The sequence below is a fragment of the Manis pentadactyla genome, chromosome 13 (assembly GCF_030020395.1).
Source record: "Manis pentadactyla isolate mManPen7 chromosome 13, mManPen7.hap1, whole genome shotgun sequence".
Taxonomy (NCBI): domain Eukaryota; kingdom Metazoa; phylum Chordata; class Mammalia; order Pholidota; family Manidae; genus Manis; species Manis pentadactyla.
The window spans coordinates 71759666-71778606 of NC_080031.1; positions in this window are offsets into that span (position 1 = coordinate 71759666).

The window sequence follows — 18941 nt, forward strand, 5'->3', positions numbered from 1 at the left end:
TTAACATTATTTAAAAGTTTACTTTTTCCAAACCATTGGCATAGAATATCTCTACAATTATTTGTCTTTTCCAGTTTCTTTCCTTGATATCTTTTAGTTTTTATTACACAGATCATTCTCTTCATGGTTAATATTTTTCAAAAAAATGTTATTATTTTTCTTCAAGTATAAATGTATTTTTTAAATTAATTATTGTTTCTAACAATTGTTACTGTCTAGTAACATAACTGATTTCTGTAGGTCAATTTTGAATGCTGTGACTTCACTTAATTCATATTAGCTCTGATAGTTTTGGTGGAATTAAGGTTTTCCATATGAAGTAAAATGTCATCTGTAATTAAAGAACATTTTATTTCTTCCTTTCCACTTTAGATGTCTATTTCTTTTTCTCATCTGATTTCTGGGGACAGAACTTCCAGTGTGCCAAGTGTGGATACACCGTTTTGTTCCAGACCTTAGAAGAAAATCTTTCAGCTCTTTTTTTACCATTGACTTTAAAGTTAGCAGTAGATTTTTCATAGATGGGCTTTAATTTGTTGATTATATTCCTTCAATATGCACTTTGTTGAGAGATTTTATTAGAAATTAATGTTGACTTTTGTCAAATGACTTTTCTGCATCTCTGAGATGGTCATATGATTTTCATCCTTTGTCTTGTTAATGTGGTACACCTTGCTGATTGATTTCCAGATTGGAATCATCCATGCATACCTGAAATACCTATTTGATAGTGGTCTACGATCTGTTTAATGTATTGTGGATATTAGATTGCTAATATTTTTTGTGGCTTGTCTTATCTACATTCATCAGGGATAATGCCTTGTGATTTTATTTCTTTGTGGTGCCTTTTGGTGTCATTACAAATATAAGGCAGACCATGCAAAATGAGTTTTGAAGTATTCCTTCATTTTAAGTGTTTTAGGGGTGATTAGGAAAGGATACATGTTTTTCCTTTACCTGTTTGGTAGAATTCACCTGTAAAGTTTCCAGGACTTGTCTTCATTCTTTAGGAGTTTTTAAACTAGAGATTCAATTTCATTATTATAATCAATCTATTCAGATTTTCTGTTTCTTCATGATTCATTTTGGAAGATTTTATGTGTTTAATATATTTCCCTTTCTTGTAGGTTTTCCAATTTGTTGGAATGTAATTGTTCATATTACTCTCTTATGATCCTTTGCCTTTCTGTGGTCAGTTGCAACTTCTTCTATTTCATTTCTGTTCTTTTTCTGATCATTTCCACTCTTATTTTTATTATAGTCTTCATTTTACTAGCTTTGGGCATTGGTTGTTTTTATTCCAATTCCTTTGTGTTTAAAGTATATTAATTATTTGGGATATTCCTTGTTTTTAGAGGTAGGCCTGAATTGCTATGAACTGTCTTTGTAGTACTGCTTTTGTCACAACCCAAAGATTTTCAAACATTGCTTTTCTATTTGCATTTACCTCAAGGTATTTTTTCTTAATTTCTGTTTTGAATTCTTTATTGACTCATTGACTGTTTAGTAGCATGCTGTTTAATCTTCATTTGTTTGTGAAGTTTTTTGTTTTCTTTTTGTAATTGATGTCTAGTTCCTACATTATTAATGGGTAAGGAGGCTTGATAAGGTTTAAATCCTCTTGAATATTCTGAAGTACTTTTTTGTACCTTAACATGTGCCATATTCTGGAGAATGTTGCATGTGCACTTAAACAGAATGTGTTTTTTGTAGTTTTCATGAAATGCTATAGATATATGTTTAAGTCCATCTGATATATGTCTTTTAGGTAAAATATTTCCTTACTGACTTTCTGTCTTGATGATCTTTCCACTCTAGTATCAAAATCATCTACTTTAATTGTGTTACTGTTAATCTTTACATGTTTGTAAAGATTTGCAATTGTCATGTCCTGGTTGAATAGATTCCTTAGTCATTACACAATTCTCATCTTTGTATTCCATAACAGTATATTAAACTGTTTTGTCAGATATGACTATTGCTTCTCCAGCATTAGAGTATCTTTTCTCTCATATCACTCATAATGTTTGTGTGTCTTTTTATCTGAAGTGAGTTTCCTCTAGACAACACAGAGATGAGTCATTTTTATCTATTTGGCCACCCCGTATCTTTTGATTTCAGATTGTATTCCATTTATATTTAAAGTAATTATTGATAGGTATGGACCTCTTGCTGTCTTGTTAACTGTTGTTCTGGTTGTTCTTATAGTTTTTCCTCTTCCTTTATTTTTCTCTATGTTCACCTGTGGTTTGGTTTCATTCTGCAGTGTTATGTTTGCTTTTCACTTTTTTTTTCTATATCTATTGGAGAACTTTAGTCCATGGATATCATGAATTTCACATATACATATACTGACCTCTATATATTATAGTCTATTTGAAACTGAGTCACTTAAGTTTGAACATTCTAGAGTCACACCATTTGTAATTCCCTCACCTTGTTTACTTTTTGTTTTCTATCTTACACCTATTTATTTTATGTGTCTCTTTACTTAATGGTGTTCTAGTTGATTTTACTATTTTTGTCTTTTAATTTCTTCTAGCTTTTATAAGTCATTGGTTCATTATGTTTGCTATATATTTGCCTTTACCAGTGGTTTTTTTTCTTTCACATATGTACTTATTTAAAATTAGGAGCATTCTTTTTCTCTTTAATGGAGATACTTTATCATTTTTTAAGACTTTTTTTTAGGGTACACAAAGGATCCTGATGCTTGTTTTACTCGAGTATTTCCCCTTCAATTCTGAATGATCACATTGCCCTATACCATGCTTTTTAAGTTTTTCCTTTCAGCACATTAAATATAACCTGCCACTCCCTCCTGACATCCAGTGTTTCTGCAGAAAATTGATATATGTCTTCCCTTGTTTGCAAACTTCTGTTCTGCATTTGTTACTGCATTTAGGAATTTCCCTGCATCTTTAATTTTGACATGTTAAGTATAATTTGTCCTGCTGTGGATTTCTTTAGATTCATCATTCTGGGTATCTGTGTACTTCCTCTTTACTACGCAAGGTTAGAGAGGTTTTTGCACATTATTTCATCGAATATATTTTCTGTCATTTGTCTCTTTTGTATCCTTCTATGACACATAATGAGGATATTGGTATAATTTATGTTGTACTAGAAGTCACTTACACTATCCACAGTTTAAAAATTATTTTTCCTCATGCTATTATGGTCAGGTGACTTCCAATATTCTGTATTCTCCATCACTCATCCATTTTTTTGAATCTGATAAGCTAGATCCATCCATTATATTTTTCACTTCCTTTAGTATATATTTCAGCTCTGGTTATTTCATATATTTTATTTTATTGATATTTTATTGAAGTATTTTTGATATCAAATATTGTATTGGTTTCCAGTATATATAATAGAGGTTCAACAGTTGTATAAATTATGAAATCCTCACCCCACCTATTGTAATTACTCTCTGTCAATATAGAAAGATGCTACAGAAATATTGACTATATTCTCTATGTTTTAACTTCATCTCCATGACTAATTTATAATATGATTGAGATTTTGTGCCTCTTTGTTCCCTTTTGCCATTTCACCCACCCACCCCAAACCTCCACATGGTTACCACCAGTCACTTCTTAATGTCTGTGAGGCCTCTGCTGGTTGTTCATTTTATTTTGCTTTCCTAGTGTAAGGTTCCTAGTGGAATCATATGGTATTTGACTTTCCCTATCTCGCTTATGCCATTCAGCAGAATACCCTCTAGGTATACCCATGTTTTCACAAATGGCAGGATTTCTTTCTTCTTTATAACTCCATAATATTCCAGTGTGCAGTACCACCCGTTTTTTATCATTTCACCTCTTGATGGAAACTTTGGTTGTTTCTGTATCTTGGCTATTGTAAATAATGCAGCAATAAACACAGGTGCATATATTTTTTCAAATCAGATTTTGTTTTTCTCCAGTTAAATTCTTAGAAGTGGAATTACTGGGTTAGACAGTATTTCTATTTTTATTTTTTGAAGTATCTATACACTGGTTTTCTTGCACCACTTTACATTTCCACCAAAAAAGTAGGAGTCTTCCCTCTTCTCCACATCCTCACCAACACTTGTTATTTCTTACCTTTTGGATAGTGGCCATTCTGATTCATGTGGGGTGATATCTCATAGTGGTTTTGATTTGCATTTCCCTGATGATGAGTATTGTGGAGCATCTTCTCATGTGCCTGTTGGCAATTTGTGTCTTCTTTGAAGTAATGTCTATTCGTGACCATTGTAATTAGTTTATTTGTGTTTTTGGTGTTGAGGCATATAGGTTCTTTATATATTTTGTAGGTTAACCCCTTAATGGATACATCATTTAGGAATATTCTCCCACATGGTAGGTTGCCTTTTTGTTTCATTCATGGTATCCTTTGCTGTACAGTATCTTTTCAGTTTGAAGTGGACCCATTTGTTTATTTTGCCATTGTTTCACTTACCTAGGGAGATGCATAGATAAAAAGATTAATAATTCTTATTTTCATGAGAATTTCTCTATGTTTCTTTCCATGAGTTTTATGGTTTCATGTCTTATATTTAGGTACTTATTCCATTTCAAGTTTACTTTTATATATGGTGTTTGGGAATAATACAGGTTCATTCACTTGCATGCAATTATCCAGTTTTCCCAACACCATTTATTGAAGTGAACGTCTTTTTCCCATTGTGTATTAATAGATCCTTTGTCACATATTCATTGAATATGTATGTTTGAGTGTGTTTCTGGGCTCTCTGTTCTGTTCCATTGAACTATGCATCTGTTCTTGTGCAGCTACTATACTGTCTAGAGTAGTGTAGCTTACAGTCAAGGAACATAACTCCCCCAACTTTGTGTTTCTTTTTCAAATATGTTGTGTCTGTTCAGGGTGTTTTGTGGTTCCATATTAATTTGGGATTATTTGCTCAATTACATTGAAAAATTTCATTATTATTGCAATAGGGATTGCATTGAATCTTAAATTTCTTTGGGCATGATGGCCATTTGATAATATTGGTTCTTCCTGTCCATGAGAATGGGATAGATTTTCATTGATTTTGTCTTCAGTTCTTCCATCAGTCTCTTATAGTTTTCAGAGTATAGGTGTTTTATCTTCTTGGTTTGGTTATTCCTAGGTATTTTAGTCTCTTTGATGCAATAGTAAATGGAATTATTTTCCTGATTTCTCTTTTTGGTAGTTTATTGTTAGTATATAGGAATACAACAGGTTGCTGTACACTGATTTTGTATCCTACAACTTGCTGAATCCAGTTATTAGTTCTAGGTTTTTGGTGGAATCTTTAGGTCTAGTATCATGTCATCTGCAAAAACCAAAAGTTTTACACCTTCCTTACCAATTTGGATACCTTTTATCTCTTTCTGTTGCCTTATTGCTGTGGTTAGGACTTCCAGTACTCTGCTGGTAAAAAGTTGAGAGTGGGCATCCTTTCCTTGTCTCTGATCTTAGAGGAAAACTTTCCCCTTTTGCCAGTAATCATGATGTTAGCTGTGTGTTTGTTGTGTGTCCTTTAGGATATTGAGAAATGTTCCGTCTAGACCCATTTGGTTGAGAGTTTTAATCATGAATGTATGTTGAATTTTCTCAAATTATTTTCAGCATCTATTGATATGATCATATGCTTTCCATCCTCCCTTCTGTTATTGTGGTTTATCACACTGATTGATTGGCAGATATTATATTGTACCACACTTTCAGCCATGGAATAAATCCCTCTTGTGTTGGATAATCCTGTAGATGTATTTTTTAAATTCACTTTGATGAATACTTTGTTGAGGATTCTTGCATGTATATACATTAAGGATATTGGTCTGTAGTTTTCTATTTTTTGTGTTATCTTTGTATATTTTTTGTGGTAGAGAAATGTTGGCCTTAGAGAATGAGTTTGGAAGTATTTCCTCTTCTATATTTTGGAATACTTTAAGAATGGGTATTAATTCTTTAAATGCTTCACAAAATTCACCTTTGAGTCCATCTGGTGCTGCTTTTTTGTTTTTTGTTTGTTTGATTACCAGTTCAATTTTTTTAATCGTAGGTGGTCTGTTGAGATTTTCTGTTTCTTCCCGTATCAGTCTTGTAGGATTGTACATTTCTGGGAATTTGTCCATCACTCCTAGCTTGTCCAATTTATTTGCATGTAATTTTTCATAGAATTTTCTAATAATTATCTATATTTCAGTGATGTTGGTTGTACCTTCCTTTTTTTTGTTTACTTGTGTCTCTCTCTTTTTCCTCGTTAAGTTGGGCTAGGTGTTTGTCTATTTTGTTTATCTCAATGAACCAGCTCTTGTTTTCATTGATTTTTTTCCTCTTTGATACTTTCTATGTTACTTATTTCTGCTGTGATCTTTATTATGTTCCTCCTTCTACTACCTTTTGGGTTTGTTTGTTCTTTTTGTCCTAGTTCCTTTTCCTTTAGTTGTTGGGGTCTGTGCTGCCAGTGAGGGAGTTGGTGCTTTTGTTCCTGGCTTCTGCTTTTCTTGACCAGTTGGGCTGAAGGAGGCCTGGAGAACCATCATACTTCTGCTCTTTCTCATCTGGAGGGAGTTCCCTCAGACCCCTACCCCTGCAGCACAATTTCAAAGACTAGCCCATTTTTCAAACTGCTGCTTCTGTGTTGGGTCTTAGTGGGACCAACAGAAAATAGCTGTCTATAAGTGACAGAGACTCAGTCCACAATAGTGCCCCTGTTCTCCTAGCTGTCCAGCCTCATAAATTATAAAAGCCCAATAAATTGTGGACTTGTTTCCCAGAGCAGATTCCCAGGGACAGGTGTGACATCCTCCTGAGCATTTACCTGTTTTACAACACATGTGCATCCAGCAGTATGCAGCTCCATTAATGAGTTTCTCTGCCCTTGTGGGATAACAAAACTGGCCCCACGGCCTGCATGGCTCATTGTCTGTGGTCCCAAATTGGGGATGACTGGGCACTGGATTCCCTGGCAGGACAGAGCTGCACGTTTCCTCTGCAGGTGGTAATCCATGGGCTGTGCTCTCTGTTTAAGTGCCACTGTTGCTTTGCTTTGCAGCTTCCCTTTTACTCTGATTTGGATCCTTATCCAGGTGGGCTGTGTTATTTATTCAGCACTCCGTGGGGCTGCTATTAGATCCCTACCCATGAAGAACTAGAGGGCTGGTCCCAGTTCCCTGCAGGTGCTCCTGGTCTTGCCTTATAACCATGTAGTCCTGGAGCTCCATTCAGCAGGGGTGGGGTTTGAATCAGCTCTTCTGCCTGGGTAGCCTGGGCTTCAGTTCTAATCAAAGTCTTTGCTTATTTTGATCAAGCCCATTTGCTCCCAGGTTCTCTGCATAAATGCAGCCCCCACCTTTTCTGTGCAGATGATCGGTGTGATGGCCATGCTGTCTGCTCGAGCCCTGCTGGTTTATACAACTTCCAGGTGCTCCAACAAGGCATCCTGGTGGCAGGGACACTAGCTACACTCAGCCATGCTCCCAGCTGTGATCAGCTCCCCTGCTTGAAGGGAAGGTAAAGCAGGTTCCAGGAGAGTGGGAGCCTTCACTGGAGACCACACCCATGCAGACTTTGCTCTGCCACAGCCTTTGGTTGGCATGAGGCACTCTCGTAGCCATGGACATGAGCAAAGCTATGACTTTGGAGACTTCCTTGCAGGTAGGAGCTCAGTCTGCTAACACTCGAGTGTTGGTGGTGGGAACCCTCCCCCTTCTCTGGGACAAGCAGACTCCCAGGGGTTTATGGTATGACCATGTTTAGTTTTGTAAGAAAATGCCTCACTTTCTTCCAAAGTCAGTATCATTTTGTTTTCCCACAGAAATGTATGAAAGTTTCTGTGGCTCAACATCCTTGGCAGCATTTGACGTCAATTTTCTGGGATTTTGACATTTCTTAACGCTCAGTGGTTATCTCCTTGTGACTTTAATTTGCACTTCTGTGACAACGCATGATGTGGGATATTCACATGCTTATTTGATACCTCTGTGATGAGGCATCTGTGAAAGCCTTTGGAACATTTTTAAATCAAATTATCTTGTTGGATATTTTTAAGTATTTTAAAATATATTTGGAATATTAGTCTTTTATTAGATATAGTTGTTGCCAATATTTTCTCCTAATGTGTGGCTTGTCTTTTCATTTTCTTGACCGTGGTCCATACAAGAAGAACTTTTAAAATTGTGATGACATCCTGACTGTTGATTATTTGTTTTGTGGTTCATGCCTTTTTTTGTATATGAAACTTTATTACCAAACACATGGTTATTTAGGATTTTCTTGGTCTTTTTGTTTTCTTCATAAATATTTGTAAGTGCTGCATCTAAAATATTTTGAAACATCGTGTTTCCATTTGCATTTGTGTCAAGGTATCTATTTTGTTTGGTTACACATTGGCTGTTTACTAGAATGTTGTTTAGTCTCACTGTGTTTGCATTTTTTTGTTTTACTTTTGTAGTTGATTTCTATTTTTATTCCATTGTGGTCAGAAAAGATGTTCAATATTATTCTAGACTTCCTAAATCCATTGAGACTTGTTTTGTGGCCTGACATTGACCACTCCTGGAGAATGTTCCATGTGCACTTGGAAAGAATTTATTTTCCAGTTTAGATGGAATGTTCTGTGTACCTCAGTAAGTCCATCCATTCCAACACATCATTTAAGGCCAAAATTTCCTTACTGATTTTACTGGTTGAGCTATTCTTTGATGTAAGTGAAGTACTATAGTCTCTACTATTATTGTAGTAATGTCTCTTTATCCCTTCTTTTCTTTTACTATTTGCCTTATATATTTAGAAAGAGATCATGAGGATACAGAGAGATAAAGACAGCAATTTCTGAATGGATTCCCTAGAGTATGGAAAGGGGCTGAGAGCTATAGCTCAAAGGCAGTGATTGGGTTTAGGCAGGAGGACTGACACTTCATCTGAGGTCACAGAGGGGAGCTGTGTGTGTGATTCTGAGTCTTTTAAGTAGTAGTTGGAGCACTGAAGGAACTGCCTGTGAGATATATGATCACTTCTATTTTCTAAGCTCCAATTAACCCTGTTTTGAGCTGTTGTTTTTCGATAACCAAGATGGGCAGGACAGAGGCCAGACATGGGGCTTTGCCTCCAGCTTCTGTATTGTGGACTTCAGTGGCTGAAACTGCTGCTCTGGCTTAATTGGTACCATAGTTCTAACGAGATCCTATTGGCTGACCACCAAGTTTTTATTTCACTACCCCTGCCTTCATCAAATCAACCCACACCTGGGTTCTCATAATCCTCATGGAGCCCTTTGCACCTCTCCTTTCATTTGTATCCCATAGTTCCTTCCATGATCTTATTGTTTCACCCTCCCCCAGAACTTCTAAAGTGCAAGTAGCCTCACTTATGGGCTGCCTCATATGGGGGCAAGAATAGTCACTAGAGTCCTAAGGCGAGATGGGGTAGCTGTATGGAGCACCAGAATTCTCATTCCCATGAGGAACAACTCCTTATTGGGGCCCTTGATGTCCATATTATAGATGATATTTTTCATGCCCAGCTCCCATAACACGTACTGGAGCGCTGAATACATTTTCCAGCTAGTGGGTAGTTATGGTAAATCACCCTGATCAGGCCAAACTACACTGATGATGTTGTCATCCAATCCTGAAGTGCATGATTTCCTAGTGTGCAATGGGCACTTTGCAAGTGCACCTGGAGGGAAAGGTGATTCCTCTGGGAGGTCAGTCAACCCATTTCAGAACCCAACATAACAATTTCTCTACTCCCATATCGCAAATTGCAAAAATCATGTAGGCCGAGATTCTGACGGCTCCTACCAAAACGTAAGCTCATGTCCACCAGCTCATCCTGGGTATACAGGTGGAGTATGGAGTGGTCCATAACCTGGGGAGGGGATGGCTCCTCCCACTGAGGAGGAGCAGTAGCGTTCGGCGGTGGCCCCACACAGATAGGACATTAACCCCACCCCCCATCCTCTCCCAAATTTCCTCTACTATCTCCAGGGCTGAAGGCACGGCGATTTCCTCCACCTCCCCGACAGCCTCCTGCAATGTGGATCCTCCTGCTGCCTCCTCCCTTGCTGCTAACATATCTTCCAGGAGTGCCACCTACTTTCTCAATAACTGTCTCTCTTTCGGAAGGGCATCCTATAGGTTATCATCCTGCTCCTCCACATGATGCTGAACTGTGAATCTGTCCTGCTGAAGTCTCTCTCTCTCTCCTTGATAACGCTTTCCAATATCTTGAGAAACGTACATCCCACAATCGCAGCTGCCATGTGGCCACTCATGTCCTCTAAGCTGTCTTCTATCTCATGGAGGGCTAATTCCACAGCTTCTGGTGTCTCCACCCTTCTAGGAGGTGCTTTACCCTTGACCAATTACCCACTGGGGGATCCCTAAATTGAAGCCCCATGGATAGGGGGCTCTTGGGTGTATCATCACCCCCCACTGCAGCAGCAACTGGGGCCTTCCCACAATCCACATGGGGGTTCCTGAGTATCTCCCCACCATCCCTAGGGGCAGCCTGGCATAGCATTGCTTCCATAATGACAGACTTTGTGTTTAGACGTCCTGCTGGCTACCAGCAGGTGTAACTCCCTGCTGGATTTATGTTCACAGGCTCAAGTAAATAAACCTTTGAAACCAAAATCAGTCAAAGGGAGAAATAAAGTGGGAGAAATATGTTTTCTGCTTATAAGAAATTGTCTACTTTTGTTTACCTATGTCTCTCATGACCAGGCTGTAAAGGACCCCTCCAAACCTCTCTGGGCCAGGTGTGCCCTCCCTCCCCCTTGTAATCGCCTATTGATATTGAGATGGACTAAGACCAGTGAGAGATTATGGAAACATCACAGTTTTACACACAATTACCATGTGACAACTACCAAATTTCCAAATTTTGTTTTAATGAAATGATAACACTCAAAAAGATATTCAGAAGAATAATGATAGGAAAAATAAATGCTAAAGTGAACTTTGTTGTGTGACATACTAAAGACAAATTGGAATATGATTTACATAATTCAGTAGTTTTCAATTTTGTTATTATTGGGACCGTTCACTCTTTGAAAGGTTTGAAGACACCAAAGATTAAAGTTACTTGGCTTGGATATATTGGTTGATATTTAACATATTTGAAATGATACATTTTTAGTACATATATTGAATTTAATAAGGTGTTAAACCATTTTGATACTAATTTAATATCCGATTTTGTTGACAACTGGTTTTGCAAAAACACAAGTGAGTAAGAGAAGAAGGCATTATTTTACATTTTTACAAATCTGTTTAATATCTGCCTTAATAGAAGATAGGTTATTCTCAGATATGCCTCTTCACTCTGTTGCAATTATTGTTGATTAATGTATATAGAGAAAATAAGGCCTCATACATATAGCTGGAAATTGGAAGCATTGATTTAACATCACCAAATAATAGTTAATATTCATCATTGATAGTATGCCAAACTCAACAAGTGATTTATTGGAGATTAGTTGGTTTTATAATTGAAACCACATATTGAATTTTTTTTCAAGGTCACATATTGGAATGCATTTTATTTTATTTTTTAAATTTATTAATTTATCTTTATTCATTTTATTATCATTAATCTACAATTGTATGAAGAATATTATGGTTACTAGGCTCCCCCCTTCACCAATTCCCCCCCCCTACAAACCCCATTACAGTCACTGTCCATCAGCATAGTAACATGTTGTAGAATCACTACTTGCTTCTCTGTGTTGCACAGTCCTCCCCGTGCCCTCCATACATTATACATGCTAATTGTAAGGCCCCCGTTCTTTTTCCCCACCCTTATTCCTCCCTTCCCACCCATCCTCCCCAGTCCCTTCCCCTTTGGTAACCGTTAGTCCATTCTTGGGTTCTGTGATTCTGCTGCTGTTTTGTTCCTTCAGTTTTTCTTTGTTCTTATACTCCACATATGAGTGAAATCATTTGGTAGTTGTCTTTCACTGCCTGGCTTATTTCACGGAGCATAATACCCTCTAGGTCCATCCATGTTGTTGCAAATGGTAGGATTTGTTTTCTTCTTATGGCTGATTAATATTCCATTGTGTATATGTACCACATCTTCTTTATCCAATTATCTCTGATGGACACTTGGGCTGCTTCCAATTCTTGGCTATTGTAAATAGTGCTGTGATAAACAGGGGTGCACCTGTCTTTTTCAAACTTGAGTGCTGCATTCTTAGTGTAAATTCCTAGAAGTGAAATTCCTGGGTAAAATGGTATTTCTATTTTGAGCTTTTTGAGGAAGCTCCATACTGCTTTCCACAATGGTTGAGCTAATTTGCATTCCCACCAGCAGTGCAGGAGGGTTTCCCTTTCTCCACAACCTTGTCAACATTTGTTGTTTGTCTTTTGGATGGAGGCGATCATTACTGGTGTGAGGTGATATCTCATTGTGGTTTTAATTTGCATTTCTCTGATGACAAGCGATGTGGAGCATCTTTTCCTGTGTCTGTTGGCCATCTGAATTTCTTCTTTGGAGAACTGTCTGTTCACCTCCTCTGCCTATTTTTTAATTGGATTATTTGCTTTTTGTTTGTTGAGATGCGTGAGCTCTTTATATGTATTTGGATGTCAACCGTTTAGCAGATCTGTCAATTCGAATATATTCTCCCATACTGTAGGATACCTTTTTGTTCTATTGATGGTGTCTTTTGCTGTACAGAAGCTTTTCAGCTTGATATAGTCCCACTTGTTCATTTTTGCTTTTGTTTCCCTTGCCCAGGGAGATATGTTCATGAAGAAGTTGCTCATGTTTATGTCTAGTAACCAAGATATTTCTGCCTCTGTTTTTTTTAAGAGTTTTATGGTTTCATGACTTACATTCAGGTCTTTGATCCATTTTGAATTTACTTTTGTGTATGGGGTTAGACAGTGATCCAGTTTCATTCTCTGACATGCAGCTGTCCAGTTTTTCCAGCACCATCTGTTGAAGAGACTGTCATTTCGCCATTGTATGTCCATGGCTCCTTTATCAAATATTATTTGAACATATATGTTTGGGTTAATATCTGGGGTCTCTATTCTCTTCCACTGGTCTGTGGCTCTTTTCTTGTGCCGGTACCAAACTATCTTGATTACTGTGGCTTTGTAGTAGAGCTTGAAGTTGGGGAGCGAGATCCCCCCCACAGTTTCTTCTTCCCTCTCAGGGTTGCTTTGGCTATTCGGGGTCTTTGGTGTTTCCATATGAATTTTTGAACTATTTGTTCTAGTTCGTTGAAGAATGCTGTTGGTAATTTGATAGGGATTGCATCAAATCTGTATATTCCTTTGGGTAGGATGCTCATTTTGACGATATTAATTCTTCCTAGCCAAGTGCATGGGATGAGTTTCCATTTGCTAGTGTCCTCTTTCATTTCTCTTAAGAGTGTCTTATAGTTTTCAGGGTATAGGTCTTTTACTTCCTTGGTAAGGTTTATTCCTAATTATTTTATTCTTTTTGATGCAATTGTGAATGGAATTGTTTCCTTGATTTCCTTTCTATCAGTTAATTGTAAGTGTATAGCAATGCCACAGATTTCTGTGTGTTAATTTTGTATCCTCAACTTTGCTGTATTCCGATATCAGTTCTAGTAGTTTTGGAGTAGAGTCTTCAGGGTTTTTTATGTACAATATCATGTCCTCTGCAAATAGTGGCAGTTTGACTTCTTCTTTACCAATCTGGATTCCTTGTATTTCTTTGTTTTGTCTGTTTGCCATGGCTAGGACCTTCAGTACTATGTTGAATAACAGTGGGGAGAGTGGGCATTCCTGTCTTGTTGCCGATCTCACAGTAAAACTTCCAGCTTTATACTGTTCAGCATGATGTTGGCTGTGGGTTTTTCATATATGGCCTTTATTATGTTGAGGTACCTGCCCTCTGTACCCATTTTGTTGAGATTTTTTATCATGAATGGATGTTGAATTTTGTCAAATGCTTTTTCAGCATCAGTGGAGATGATCATGTGGTTTTCGTCCTTCTTTTTGTTTATGTGGTGGATGATGTTGATGGATTTTCGAATGTTGTACCATCCTTGCATCCCTGGGACGAATCCCACTTGGTCATGGTGTATGATCCTTTTGATGTATTTTTTAATTCGGTTTGCTGGTATTTTGTTGACTATTTTTGCATGTACGTTCATAAGGGATATTGGTCTGTAATTTTATTTTTTGCTGCGGTCTTTGCCTGGTTTTGGTATTAGGATGATGTTGGCTTCATAGAATGAGCTTGGGAGTATCCCCTCCTCCTCTATTTTTTTGGAAAACTTTAAGGAGAATGGGAATTATATCTTCTCTGTATGTCTGATAAAATTCTGATGTAAATCCATCAGGCCTGGGGAATGTTTTCTTGGGTAGTTTTTTTATTACCGCTTCAATTTCTTTGCTGGTAATTGGTTTGCTTAGATTTTGTGTTTCTTCTTTGGTCAGTCTTGGAAGGTTGTATTTTTCTAGAAAGTTGTCCATTTCTTCTAGGTTTTCCATCTTCTTTGTATATAGGTTTTCATAGTAGTCTCTAATAATTCTTTGTATTTCTGTTGGTTCCATCATGATGTTTCCTTTCTCGTATCTGATTCTGTTGATGTGTGTTGATTCTCTTTTTCTCTTAATAATTCTGGATAGAGGCTTATCTACTTTGTTCATTTTCTCAAAGAACCAGCTCCTCGTTTCATTGATTTTTCTATTGTTTTATTCTTCTCAGTTTTATTTATTTCTTCTGTGATCTTTATTATGTCCTTCCTTCTGTTAACTTTGGCCTCATTTGTTCTTCTTTTTCCAATTTTGATAATTTTGATGGTAGACTATTCATTTGCGTTTGTTTTTCTTTCTTTAAATATGCCTGGATTGTTATATACTTTCCCCTTAAGACTGCTTTCGCTGCATCCCACAGAAGTTGAGGATTTGTGTTGTTGTCATTTATTTCCATATATTGCTGGATCTCCATTTTAATTTGGTAATTGATCCGTTGACTATTTAGGAGCGTATTGTTAAGGCTCCATGTGTTTGTGAGCCTTTTTGCTTTCTTTGTACAATTTATTTCTAGTTTTATACGTTTGTGGTTTGAAAAGTTGGTTGGTAGAATTTCAATCTTTTTGAATTAACTGAGGCTCTTTTTGTGGCCTAATTTGTGGTCCGTTCTGGAGAATGTTCCATGTGCACTTGAGAAGAATGTGTATCCTGGTGCTTTTGTGTGTAGAGTTCTATAGATGTCTATTAGATCCATTTGTTCTAGTGTGTTGTTCCTTGCCTCTGTGCCTTATTTATTTTCTGTTTGGTGGATCTATCCTTTGCAGTGAATTGTGTGTTGAAGTCTCCTAAAATGAATGCTTTGCATTCTATTTCCTCTAGTTCTGTTAGTATTTGTTTCACATATGCTGTTGCTCCTGTGTTGGGTGCATATATATTTATAATGATTATGTCCTCTTGTTGGACTGAGCCCTTTATCATTATGTAATGTCCTTTTTTATCTCTTGTTACTTTCTTTGTTTTGAAGTCTATTTTGTCTGATGCTGGTACTGCAACACCTGCTTTTTTCTCCCTATTGCTTGCATGAAATATCTTTTTCCATCTGTTGACTTTTAGTCTGTGCATGTCTTTGGGTTTAAGGTGAGTCTCTTGTAAGCAACATATAGATGGGTCTTGTTTTTATCCATTCAGTGCATTTATGTCTTTTGATTGGTGTATTCATTCCATTTACATTTAGGGTGATTATCGATAGGTATGTACTTGTTGCCATTTCAGGCATTAGATTCGTGGTTACCAAAGGTTTCAGGTTACTTTCCTTACTATCTAAGAGTCTAACTTAACTCACTTAGTATGATGTTACCAACACACTCAAAAGGTTCTTTCCTATTTCTCCTCCTTTTTCTTCCTCCTTCATTCTTTATATACTAGGTATCAAATTCTGTATTTTTTGTCTATCCCTTGTTTGACTTTGAAGATAGTTATTTTAATTTTGAATTTGTTTTTTAATTAGCTGTTCTTTCTTTACTGTGGTTATTACCTCTGGTGACAGCTATTCAGCCTTTGGAACACTTCCATCAATAGCAGTCCCGCCGTTCTTCTTCATGGCATTAAATATATCATGCCACTCCCTTCTGGCTTGTAAGGTTCCTGCTGAGAAGTCTGTTGTTAGATTGATGAACTTTCCTTTGTAGTTGATCTTATTTCTCTCACTGGATGCTTTTAGCAGTCTGTCTTTATCCTTTATCTTTCCCATTTTAATTACTATTTGTCTTGATGTTGTCTTCCTTGGGTCCTTTGTGTTAGGAGATCTGTGGATCTCCATGGCCTGAGAGACTATGTCCTTCCCTAGACTGGGGAAGTTTTCAGCAACTACCTCCTCAAAGACACTTTCTATCCCTTTCTCTCTCTTTTCTTCTTCTGGTATCCCTATAATGCGAATATTGTTCCGCTTGGATTGGTCACACAGTTCTCTCAATTTTCTTTCATTCTTAGAGATCCTTTTTTCTCTCTGTGCCTCAGCTTCTTTGTATTCCTCTTCTCTAGTTTCTATTTCATTTATTGTCTCCTCATCTGTATCCAACCTGCTTTTAATAACCTCCATCGTGCTCTTCAATGATTGGATCTCCTACCTGAATTCATTCCTGATTTCTTGGATGTCTTTCTGTGCCACCATTAGAATGTTGAAGATTTTTATTTTTAACTCCCTTTCAGGAAGAGTCACGAGGTCCATAACATTTAAATCTTTCTCAGGAGTTGTATTAGTAATTTTACTTTGGACAAGGTTCCTTTGGCATTTCATGTTTGTATATGGCGCCCTCTAGTGTCCAGAAGCTGTAGTCTCTGGAGCTGCTCATCCCCTGAAGCAATGTCAGGTTTCGCAGGGGAGCGGTACTAGTGCCCCGTTCAGTGAGGTCTGCCCTTTTCCTCAGGTGTATGCCATCTGGCACCGTCCTCTTTCCTGTTGCTCTCTCAGGGTTAGTTTTGCCAATTAAATTTTCTAATTGTATCCAGTTTTAGGAGGAAGGCTCTGTCTCTCCTCTCACACTGCCATCTTTTCTCAGAAATCCTTATTTCTTCTTAATCTTCTATATTTTTTCTCCTTTGCACTGACCATGACCTTAAAGACAATGTGATTTAGTTTTTTCTGAACTTTTTATATGCTGATTTAAATCTACTTAGTACTTTGGATTTTACCAATTCTAATTTTGTAAACATACTGTCTTAATCACTTGGCATACATTGGCTTCCAGAGGCATGTAAATATTACAAATATGATGTATTTCATCATATGTAAAAATAAAGCACTTAAATATCACTACTAATTTCATTTGAAAAGTCTTTAAGTACTATAAAATTGTCAAGCTCATGTGGGGAACATAATCACTAAAATTATAATTTTGACTTAAATCTCAAATATTATCATGAGGAGCTCAGTTTTTGTATTACTTTTGCTTCAGTTTTGAGAAAATGTGTGTCAAACATCAAAGTCTGTCAGAAACAGCACCTGTTTTTACTAATATATGTAATTTATATTTCGCAGCTTGATTGAGATATATTTGAATTTTGACTTTGTGTAAGTTTAAGGTATACAAAGTGATAATTCATTTCTCATGTATATGATGAATTTATTACCACAGTAAGGATAGTTAGCACATTATCAACACAAGTTTTCCAATACAAACCTGTTAGAATTGCTATCATCTTGTAGACAAGAGATAAATTCTGATGAGGATGTAGAGAAAAACGGAAAGTTTGTGCACTGTGGGAGGGCTTATAAACTGGTACATCTTTAAAGAAACAGTTTGGAGGATCTTCAAATACATTTTTAAAAAACTACTAGTATTTCAATTTCTGGGAATATGTCCAATGGAATCAATTACTCTACAAGGTATCTGTAGCCCTTGTTCACAGCAGCATTACTTACAGTAACCAAAACATGAAAAAAAATCCTCAGTGCCTTTAGGCAGATGAATCGATCATGATAGTTTTCAGCCATAAAAATGAGGAATCCTGACATTTTCATAAATGTGGATTGATCTTGAATGCAATGTGGTAAGTGAAATGTCAGAGATAGAAAAATACCATTTTATTTCACTTATTTGTGGGGACTAATAAATAAAGATTACAGAAACAGAGATCAGACTTGTGGTTACCTGTGGCAGAGGTTATAGAGAAAAGGAATTGGTAGAAGCTAGGTAAGTAATACAAATTTCCACTTATAAAATAAATAAATACTGGGATGGTATGTCCAAAATTATGACCAGAGTTAATGAAGGTACAGCATGATGGCCGTAGTTAACAAATATTGAGTTGTATACTAAAAGTTGCCAAGAGACTAGGTCTTAAATATTTTCACCACAAAACTTTCAGATGGTATCTCATTGTGGTATTGTTGTGTCTTCCTAATGCCTAGTGATGCTGAGCATCTTTTCAAGCACCTGTTGGCTATTTGTATGTCTTCTCTGAATAGTGTATACTCAGGTCTAATGTTAATTTTTAACTTGGATTATATATAGTTTTACTACCCTTGGGTTTGTATGACTTGCTACTTGAAGTACTGTCATAAATTACTGGCACACTAGGGAAAACTGAAGAATTGGGAAACAATGGCCTGAGTAAAATCTGGCAAAAAACATATATTTTTTTGATATATATTTTTCCTGAAGTGTAGTTTATATACAAAATTATATTGGTTTCATTTATACAAAAGAGTGATTTGACAGTAATCTATATTATTAAATTCTCATCTCAACCAGTGTAGTTAATATCTGTCAACTTAGAAAAATATAGCAAAAAAAATTGACTATATTCTCTATGCTATACTTTCACCCCTGTGACTAATTTGTTATTATTGAGATTTTGTGCCCCTTTATACCTCTCCCACTGCCACCAAGGTAACCACAGGTCACTTTTCAGTATCTATGTGTCCACCTCTGTTTGGGTCCTTTTGTTTTGTTTGGTCTTAATATTCCACAAATAAGTGAAATCATATGGTAT